The 10,921-nt window shown below is 45.1% G+C and overlaps 1 long non-coding RNA gene across 2 annotated transcripts; it reads left to right on the top strand.

The window, feature by feature from the left end:
• The first annotated feature begins 1,098 nt into the window (after positions 1 to 1,098).
• On the top strand, positions 1,099 to 9,753 carry LOC130609704 (uncharacterized). 2 transcript variants are annotated; one of them, XR_008974853.1, is made up of 3 exons: positions 1,099 to 1,466; positions 6,849 to 6,997; positions 9,512 to 9,753. It is a non-coding gene; the product is annotated as an uncharacterized LOC130609704 (long non-coding RNA). The 2 variants fall into 2 exon arrangements; XR_008974854.1 differs by lacking the exon at positions 9,512 to 9,753 and adding an exon at positions 8,275 to 8,296.
• The last annotated feature ends 1,168 nt before the right edge of the window (positions 9,754 to 10,921 follow it).

Raw genomic sequence — 10,921 nt, 5'->3', positions numbered from 1 at the left:
AAGGTACCTGGCTTGGATGAGGAAATATGTCAGTACTGAGACCCAGCTCTTTCTCCATCTCGGCATCTTGTGATACGTGAAGTGTTGTGCAAAAGCTTCGTTAGCTGGTTACTTGACTTGTTCCTTGAATTACTGCATTGCCCACAGAGTAATTGCTCTTTCCACTGGTGGAGCAGACCCTCTGTGCTGTCATTGCTGCAGTCACCCTAACACATGTAGCTGGGTCAGAATAAGGTACGACCTGTAGTGTCAGCACATGGGTGTCTGTGGCCATAGAGCTCTTCCCCTGCTCCTTTTGCACTGCTCACGTGCACCCAGCCACAGCAGCACCAGGAAAACCAACACAGCACACATGCTGTCCCTCCAAATCCATCCCCTCCGTTCCCAGGGTGTGACAGCCCATCTTTCTGGCTGTATCTTTCATGAGATGGCATGTTTGTAATCGATGCTTTCTGCACTGGAAGCTCACCCATCATTCTTGGCAACATATGGCAACTAATTTCTTCTTAAGCAGTTAATTAGGCACCATTTGTATGCACGTCGCCCTTTGCGCGCTGGAGCAGCTGCGGCTCCAGTAGGAAGCTGTTTGTTCTGGACTTTCTCCTTCCTTTGTATGGAAAAATGAGGTGGTTCGTTCTCATTTCTTTGTGTATGTCCTTTCTAAAGAGCTGAAGTGATGAGGTGCTGCACTGGGCTGCAAGGCTGGGTGAGAGAGTCATCTGGTCTCTAAGGCATTGGGCGAGGGCTGGGATGAGCAGGGGGTCAGCTTCCTGACTCAGTATTACAGGAGTAATAGTTGATTTGGCAGGAATTGCCCTCCCTGTATCCCAAGGAGGAGCAGGAATGAGGTGCCTTGGCAGGACTGATCAGGCAAACTTTTTCAGAAGGCATCTGTATCTTAAATGCAATTTGCTAGCCAGCATTACCCATTTCTACATTTGAAAGCACTAACATACTGTATTTAAAGCTTAAAAGATGCTAGTGCTTGGTCTTAGCAAAAAAAAAAAAAGGGGGGGGGGGTAAAATCACACTGTGTATTTTGGTACCTGCATGTGATTTACTGGCCTTTGTGTGTGGGTTTACTGCCCACACTGCTGAGCATCATCCAGAGAACTATGTGAAGCCATTTTGTGGAGGGAGAAATAGGTATTGCTGCAGCCTGCAGGTGTCTGAAAACATTTCAACAACAACAAAAAGGAGAGTGAAAAATGAGCTATCCATTGCAGGAGACAGACTGTGTGACACAGAAATTACAATGCTCTTCACCTTTTATTATCCTTTAGTCTTTTGTATTACAATCATTTCTGCAGCCCCCAAATCAAAGCTCTTTTGTACTAGGCACTCTCCAGACCATCCCATGAACATGATCCTTATTTACTTTGCTCATACTTGATATCAAAGGCCATGGAAGTTCGGGACTGGAATTGTTCTTACTTTCCTGTTATGAATGGGAAGGTGCAGAAAGGGTAAGTGAAGTTCTAGGGGTAAAAACAGTCTGGATGCTTTAATGTCAGATCCAGTGCTGCAGTGAAAACATACTTTTCTTGCCATGCTGATTTGCTGTTTAGTATCTTGTCTCTGACCTCTGGGTGGCATTTAACAACTTCAGAGAGGAAAAAATATCTAATGGACAATTAATAAACTGTTTGTTGGGGAAATTTTCTCCTACTGAACGATAGAATCAGGAACAGAAAACCATGGGAAGACATTTCAGAGCTGTTCAGGGATTATCGCTCCTATTTAGTTTCCTGAAATTGGAAAGGAAACTGGTGCCTTTTTGGTTTGGAGCCCCAGAAAGTGCCTGTTGTTCCATTGCCACCAGCTTTGGTGAACTCCTTGTAAGCCTGTGACAAATCGCTGACCAGTCTGCAATTTTTCATACCTGTCTTGTCTCTATTTTGCTGTGCTTTGGTGTGATTACTGCATGTTCTATCTCACAGCATCTTGGAAATGATATATCAGCCTTATTGAACATGGTGTTCCCTCCTGCATTTGATGAGCTTAGTCCAAACCTTGGGTGCTTGTATGCAGCAGAGTTGAGCTCATGCATGAGGGCTGAGCTTTCCCTGCTCAGTGCAGGAGGCAGATTGCTGAAGTCAGGCTCTGAGCTAACAGGCTCTGATTTCCCCCAGTAAGCTGGAATTTCTTCCGTTCATAATAACAGCAGTTGTGCTGTGCTTCAAATAGCTTCAGACTTTCCTCTAGTGTTTACCATCTTCTATTAAGTTTAATGTCATTTTCCTTTAGAAGCCAGTATAAACACAGTAACACCAAATAATACACAGCAAAAGCACTGTTGTAACCTGAGTGCTTTGGTTAATTTGGCTGTGAATTACTCTTTCCTCCATCACCAGCCTCGTTAACCCAATCTCATTTGTGTTTCTTTCCCACTGTGATTGCTGTTTTGTTGAACCCAGCTGATACACAGCCTGGAGAAGAGAAGGCTCCTGAAGGGGAGACCTTAGAGCAGCTCCAGTGCCTAAAGGGGCTGCAGGAAAGCTGGAGAGGGGCTTGGGACAAGGGATGTAGGGACAGGCCAAGGGGAATGGCTTTAACCTGCCAGAGGGGAGACTGAGATGAGCTCTTAGGCAGAAGCTCTTCCCTGGGAGGGTGCTGAGGCGCTGGCACAGGGTGCCCAGAGAAGCTGTGGCTGCCCCATCCCTGGCAGTGTTCAAGGGCAGGTTGGACACAGGGGCTTGGAGCAAGCTGCTCTAGTGGAAGGGGTCCCTGCCCATGGCAGGGGTTGCAATGGGATGAGCTTTAAGATCCCTTCCAACCCAAACCAGCCTGTGAGTCTATGATAAATTCAATTTGTTCAATATAGCTTTAAATCTATCAGAGATTCCTGTGTGAATTCTTCCGGATCTTTCTGAGGATAGCCTGAGACCTAGGGTGCAGCACGAGCAACAGCAGCTGTGAGAGGGTTTTCATGACTATTACTCCATTGCTACTCATGAGCCCATACAGGTCAGGCTCCAGTTGAATTAGGCACATTACGGTTGTGACAGGAAGGCATTCCCCCTTCTGCAGTCTTTACAGGCTGAGTTCCCAAGAGATGGGACATCCACCAAGGCCAATTACTGTGAGGTTTCTAGAAGAGTTACAAATAAAATGAGAAAAGCAGCAAGCTACAAGCCAGCATTACAGGACACCTTTATGTACTAGGGACAGATAAATGGGATGGAAAGCTTTTCTTTACAGCCATCATTGCAGTGTCTCCTGGCTGCTATGGGAGCAGCTGACTTACTGCATCAGTTAGCAAATGGGACAGGTTTGTTGCCTTTCAGAGACACAGGCTACAGGCATAGCCCAAGGCTGCCCACTTTAATGGGCTCTGTGCTCTCCATCATGGTTATGTCATTCCAGAGCAAAGAGGTCCTGTGTGGGATGAATACATGATGCTAATGGCCAACAGTTCACTGCTTTGGCTGCCTTCCCCTTGGAATTCTGAAGAAGTGGGACTGTTGTAATCTCGGCTATGAGGATAAAGCTGCATGGAGACCTCATAGCAGCCTTCTAACATTTGAAGAGGGGCTACAAGGATGCTGGAGAGGGATTCTTCATCAGGAACTGTAGCAATAGGACAAGGGGTAATGGGTTTAAACTGAAACGGGAAGTTCAGGTTAGATAGAAGGAAGACGTTCTTTACTGTGTGGGTCATGAGGCAGTGGCACAGGGTGCCCAGAGGAGTGGCAAATGCTCCATCCCTGGCAGTGTTCAAAGCCAGGTTGGACAGAGCCTTGGGCGACGTGGTCTGGTGTGAGGTGTCCCTGACCGTTTAAAGGGGATTGCAATGATCTTAAGGTCCTTTCCGACCTGAACTATTCCATGATTCTATGGTAAAGCCTTAGGAAGTGAAAGGTGGCATGTATTCAAGAGCAGAAGGTCCTTGAGGCCACAGAGAACAGCAGAAAATCAAGAAACCCTAAGTCATGGTAGGAGACAATGTACAGAGGACAATGACTGATAAGTCTTGTTTGGTGCACTCCTGCAGGGCTGAAGATGTGTTAGGTGGTTTTGGAGTAACACAGCCCCGAAGTGAAGGAAACAGTCAGATAAAACTAACATAATGATGGTTATTTGTATGCTAAAGTGACATAAGGTTGAAGCTAAAAGGTCAGAAGCTCAAGAGAGAAGTGGGCTTTGTGTGTTGGCTGGGAGAAAAAGAAAAGTGAGAAAGAAAAAAGGGAAGAGGTGGCAGAAGCAAGGGAGTTGAGAGGTTGCTACAACTTGAAAAAAGGCATTAGAAGTGCTATTATGTTACATTGGGGGGAACATTTTGCTTTTTGAGAAGTTGTGAAGAAGTGTACTAATAAAGTAAGGTGAGCACTCAAGGTGAAGGGGGCCAGAAATGAACAATGAGACAGCTTTACTGTTCTGACAGATACATGGCTCTCCACCTGCCATGGCCCAGATGTGGCACAAAAACCTGAAGTGAGAGGCATAAGATAAATAGTGGTGCTGGAAGGGTTTAAATTACAGGGGATCAATTTCTCTGACAGAAATTAAGTTTCTTTAACCTCAGCTCTCCCATGAGTCAGCATTGCTGACTGGAAATGATTTACACAAAAAGTCCAGAGATATTAGAGACATCATTGTGAGAATGTAAATTTAAGGAAACCAGCAGTTAGCGAGGAAGGGTGGGATAAGATGCAACAGTTCTGCAGTTAAACAGGACAATATATTCATTACCCAGTGAGCAGGGCAGAACTCAGAGTGTGTTGTCCCCCAGAATCTGGTTCCAAACGTCCTGACTTCAGGAAGAGTCTCCACTCATTCTGCTTCTATTAAAGGTAAGATCTGTTTTAAGCCTGGCTTTCAAGGGCCTGGACTGCCCCAGGCCCATACAGATCTACCCTCCTTTGCAGAAGTGTGGCATCATGACACTGATCATTAACCCATGAACTTGGCATGAGCAGGCACTGACTTCAACTGTGCTACCACTTAAGTTACTCAGTTTTATCTCATTTGCACACACAATTAAATGCTAAGGTGAAATTATCAAGTGCTCATGACAATGAGGACATCGTTTAGGGCAAGGGAAAAGAATAAGTACAGGCTGGAAATCTGAGCTGGAGCTAAGGTGGTTTGAATGGGCAATGAAACACAAAACAAAGGTGGTTGTAGGGTAGGGCTTCTTTGGTCTCTGGATGTGGTGCCTGTACTGTTGTAAATCCATGTAGGTCAAGGTGTATGATACCCGCAGCTGTTTTTAGGAACCTTGCTAGATGTCTGTTTAAGATAACTTTTGCCATGCAGCTTGGTTTTGGTTGGGTGTTGTGGTTGTATTTTTCCTTGCTTGAGTTTTATTCTTCAGAAATGGAAAGGACCAACAGAGCTCCCCCAGGCCACTGACTGTCCCAGGACCAGTTCAGACTGAGTGTGGAATCAAATTGGTTCTCCTAATACTTGTATCCTCAGATCTTTTTCACTGACTATTGCAACAGTAAAAGCCTTGACTATTTGGGATAATCCTTACATATAACCAACTTTGTACCTCTTATAAATCCCACCATAACCTGCTTTGGAAAGGCTTTCAGTAGCTGTGCTGCTCTCCACTGCTCACAGTCCCAGGGGGGCAGAGGCTGCAGACAGCTGAATATGGCTGAGGTGGCAGCATCTCTTGTGATGCCTCAGAGCAGGAATCTTGCTCAGATGCAGATGGAGGATGTTTGAAGTATGAACTGTGCCACATGCATCTTCTTGAGGAAAGCCAAACAGTGCAGCTTTTGCTCTGTAACTCAAACAGATACTGCATCAAAGAGGCTCTGAAGCTGACTCTGCTGAAGCTGGTTAAAACTCTGGGCTTATGGGAGTGGGAAAAGAATGAGCATGAAATTTCAAGCATTGACCAGCTGTTTTAAACTGACAGAGGGCAGATTTAGGTTGGACATTAGGCAGAATTTCTTCCCTGTGAGGTGCTGGCACAGGGTGCCCAGAGAAGCTGTGGCTGCCCCATCCCTGGCAGTGTTCAAGGCCAGGTTGGACACAGGGGCTTGGAGCAAGCTGCTCGAGTGGAAGGGGTCCCTGCCTGTGGCAGGGGTTGGAACTGGATGAGCTTTAAGGTCCCTTCCAGCACAAACTGTCCTATGATTAGATGATTCTGTGGTAGCCAAGCTGTGGTAACCCTCGAGATCCACATTCCTTGCTTATTGTTATTGCAAAGTAGAACATAACAATTTTACTCAACATCCATTTATTTTAAAGACCGCATTTTCCTTTTTACAGTGTTTGAACTATATACATATTTTAATAGCCTTTAGAAACCAAAACCATCTTTCAGCCTCCATGGTCCCATATGACAGAAAGCTTCAGAGAAATTCATGCTTGCTATTCACATTACCCCCATGCTGCTGTGATCAGGAGTGGTGGGAGGTCAAGATAAGCGAACAGAACATGGGGAAACTCGTAGGAACTGCTGGGCTTGAACATCCCAGTTCACAAGGTCAGAAATCACGGCTGCTTCTCACAACTCATGCTTGCAGCCCTTGTAAAGCCCAGACACTTCAGGGCAAAGGGACTCCTGGAAGAGGGAAAAGGAAGGGGACAAGGACCAGAAAGGCTAAGATTGTCCTGCGAGTTGTGTATCGATTTGAGCTATAAAAATGAATGGGGACAATACCTATTTTTAAATGGTCAAATAAGACCAAATAATTTTATATATTTCTCTTCATTTTCCAGCATTAGCTGTGAGTACTTTTAATGAGTCTTTTTATGAAAACCTCTTTTGGTGAGGGGAAGTTATTAAGCCTCTTATGAAGGGATTTTATGGTTTTAATTATAAACAGGTAATGGAGTCTGTGTAAAAAATACCTTTTGACTTTGCAATAAAACCCATTTCCCCCAAGGTAAAACTCCATAAAGAAAGAATTACACAGCAAAGGAATGAAGCAGTCGGCTCTGAAATCACAAGGTGCCTGCACAGCACCAGCTCTTGAGGAGCCCCAGGGATCCATCGACCTGAGTCTGAGTGTCTGTCTGTCTGCTGCCGGCCAAGGTGACTGCAGGGGGCAATGCGAAGTTGCAGGGTTGCCCAGACTGTCTCACTGCACTGCATTAGAGCAGCCTCAGGACTCTTTGTTAATAGTCATGTACAGACCACCCAAAAACCACAGCTGGAGACAGATGCATAGTGGAGGGAGAGCTGGGCAGGGGCTTCTTACAAGGGCCTGTAGGGACAGGCCAAGGGGAATGGCTTTAACCTGCCAGAGGGGAGACTGAGATGAGTTCTTAGGCAGAAGCTCTTCCCTGTGAGGGTGCTGAGGCGCTGGCACAGGGTGCCCAGAGAAGCTGTGGCTGCCCCATCCCTGGCAGTGTTCAAGGCCAGGTTGGACACAGGGGCTTGGAGCAAGCTGCTCTAGTGGAAGGGGTCCCTGCCCGTGGCAGGGGCTGGAGCTGGATGAGCTTTAATGTTCCTTCCAACCAACCCAAATCATCCATGGTTCTATGATACTACCGTTCTGCTTTTTTCCTTTGAGCTGTGCAGTGAGCTGCCATGGTTGGAAATACTCACTTCTTTTTCCCTGGGTACTATTCCTAGACTTGTCCACCCTGGCTTTCTCACTTGTTGCCCACTCTGCAGCAGGAATCTCTCACATATCAAGCATGAAGAAAGTCCCTGTATTTGAAAAACTTTCTCTTCAGTGTTTTTGACCAGAAAGAAATATGACTTTTTTGCTAGCCCTGTTCTGAAAGGGTTGGTCAAGGTCTGAGCTGTCAGCAGCCAAGGTTAGTAGCCACAACTGCCTTTTTCTTGAAGGGAAAACAGTGTTTTTCCTCCTGATGTGAAATATACATTTCCCCGAGTGTTAGAGGAGGCACTTTCTTGGCTTGCAGACCCAGTGCTGGCATTCAGTGCTGAGCTCAGCCATGCTAGTCCTGCAGACTTTTTATAACTTTAAGTAACTTAATTTTCCTTTGCTTCATCATTTCTCCCCCTTTCCTTCCTTCCTTCTCCTCCTTCTTCCTGTCCACAAGGAGGTCCAGGCTTTGACAAATGAGTTGTCTTTTAGCGTAAGGTCAAGTGATCCAAAGAGAAGGAGTTACTGTGACTTAATGAGTCAATTACGCGAGTTGTCTGTCAGCAAGAATTGACTGTACGTGTGTGTGCTCTTAGCTGGCTCCTGCTGGGCAATACAGCATGTATTAAACCAGTATAAATAGTTTACTCCAGCTTAGAGTCTGCATTTGCAATTAGGAAATGAGGAAAGGCTCCTGAAAGCAAAGACTCCGAAATAAAAACAGTTATAGAAAATATTAAACCTCTTTTTTCAGAGTGCAACCCCAGTGTCCAGACCCTTGCAGCAGAGGTCAGTGAGATAGCGGCAGGACCCTGCCTTGCAGCGGCACCTCTCCTGGGGGACTTGGGTAAGTTGTGCACTTGGCCCAGCTCCACGTGAGTAGCAAACCCAGCAAATCCCAAATACAAGCAGGGGGGTGGCTGTAAGCTGGCTGAGGGGGTAGAGAGAGATGAGGCAGCCCCATGCCGATGAGCTGTTGGCCATGGCACCCAGGGTCACCATGTGAGTGGCACCGTTGCAAGACCTCAGTCTCTTTTCATGTGCCTGGGTATTATAACACTCTAGTCCAGAGCGGCCTCCTACACCACCTGCTAGAAGTGATTAGTTTCGATTGAGTTAATACCCAGTTGGTCAATATAAGTTCTGATTGCCTTCTTTGAGCTGAAAGACTGATGAAAGAAATAGGTGAGGAGTTAAAAGGTACAGCACCAGAGGCTGTAACACCCTGTCTTTTAACTCTCCCTGCGTATAATTTATAAGGATATATAGACTGTTATGGCTCATCTGTATCCCTCTAATCATTAGTGAGGTGCCTTTCATGCCCTAAAGTTAAAGTTGTAAAAGTAAAGTGTGTTTTCTACTGCAGGTCCATTTTAGCTCTTTATACAAATGTCCTAGTGCCCTTTATAATGTAATTGCTATAAATCTTGACAGTGTTATTTGTTTTGTTTTTCTATCTCAATGTAGTGTTGAGTGGAAACAGCCTCATTATCTCCCTATTTCTAAAGAGAATTCACTGTCTTTGAAAGGTGCTATATTAACAGCCCCAGAGATAGAAATTCCTGTACATACAGAAAGAGGCATAGCACAGGCAGATAAATTGAGCCTCCTGCTTCCTTGCTGTTGTGCTTTAAGTGATGGATGTGGTACTTCCCTTATCTGTCCTGGACTTGTGAGTTCAGTAGCACACAGGCTCATCCACACCTTGTCTTTTCCCTTGCTAAAGCAGTGCCAAATGGAAGATTTTGCTGAATCTAGGGAAACAAATACTTGCTTTTTACAAGCTAGGTTCCCTCTATTTTGACTTTGAGACAGCTTGTAAGATGTTGAGCCTTGTTCTTGTATTTGTAATAATCGTATCGATCACAGTAGTCTCTGACTGTCAACTGAGTCCCCACTGTAGCAGACCAATGAGTTTTTTGAGGTCTCACTCTGATGATGTTTTTGTGGCTGTCTCTGATGCTTCCTTGCTTTCCTGTATTTGCTTTTAGACTCTCCAGCAGTCTCCAATCCCACGAGTCAACATCCATAACCCTGCAGCACCATCAAGGAGATTATTCAGGTAACATTCTTCAGTGTCTGCAGGAACCAGCTATAGCATGCTTCAGACAGCTGAAGTTTCACTTCAACTGCCTTAAATCAGGGTGTTCAGTTTGGTTTCAAGGACGTTTAACTCAACTCATGTCAGGACTTTAAACAGCACTAGGAAATTACGGTTGGTTACCCAAGATTCGTAAGAACTAGCTCAAAATTCAGTTGCCACATTGGGGTATGTAACCTTTTGCAATACCTTTCATTTGTTTTTGAGATATCTCGTTACATATACTGTCAGCTCTGACTCATCTGCATAGCAAAGACAAGGAGGCTTTCCTGTCAACACCCCTGTGATGCCTCATGAGATTCTGAAGCAGGATGGTCCACTGAGAAACTCCATTTGAAGCAGGTGGATGTGCAGTTGCTTTTCATATCCCAAATTTCATCATAAAAAACTTTGTTTCCTGGTGTGAGGAGGAGCCTGTTACCAAAAAAGTGTGAGAGAGACAGAACAGGAAAACAGACAGTAATAAGTAAATGGTGTTTGAAGTGTGAGACCCTCTTTTTCTTCTGCTAAACTTACCTTTCTCCAAAACAGGAATGGCTCTGCCAGCCCAGCTGCATCTTCACAGCACCATAAGGATTGCTTTAAGTCAGTCCCCAAGCCTCTTCCACAGTTGCTTGTGTTTGACGGTTTAGATAGAGCCAATAGCTTATCTCCTTCCTGCACATACCCACATGCACACACACACAGCCTCTCTCATGACCCTCCATTTCTTCAAAGATCCTTCTTAAGTACGTCTCTGGTATCACTTAAAGTCCTTTGCAGGCAAGGAATACCATTCTTTTGGCTCCAGTGAGCTTTGGCTCTGGGCCTTATCCTTATTTCAGAACAGGCTTCTTTTCTTCTTAAGAAATTCCTCTGAAGATTCTCAGAAAAGGTGAAAATGATGTTTACACCTCAGGCCTCTGCTGGGAGGTACGAGACTATCATCTATCACCATCACTTTCATGTCATAGACATTTAAAGAGTTAAAAAGTGGCAAGGGATTTTTCTAAGCCCCTCTGTAATAAAGCCCAGTTCAACAAACAGGTCATGAATATGTTTAAATCTTGTTAATTCCCTGGGAATCACCCGTGTGCTTTGCTGAATCACAGCCAAAACACAGAAAGGGCTGTATTGATTTTCTCTTTCCATGCATTTACCAGGGGGTTTAAAGACTCAGCTGTAAGTGCATGAGGCCCTGTGTCACAGAGTCACGTAGCTGGAATCCCTTTTCAGAAGAGCTATCCCCTACATGTAGTATATTTAAAATCTGTGAACACACTGTATGCTTTTTCTCTCATTTTCAGTCACCTTTTCTGGC

Source organism: Pezoporus wallicus, unplaced genomic scaffold (genome assembly GCF_028554395.1).
Source record: "Pezoporus wallicus isolate ANWC-B61680 ecotype Strahan unplaced genomic scaffold, APGP_CSIRO_Pwel_v1 contig_8088, whole genome shotgun sequence".
Taxonomy (NCBI): domain Eukaryota; kingdom Metazoa; phylum Chordata; class Aves; order Psittaciformes; family Psittacidae; genus Pezoporus; species Pezoporus wallicus.
Note: the sequence above shows the minus strand (reverse complement) of the source record. Positions and strands in the feature narration are given on the sequence as shown.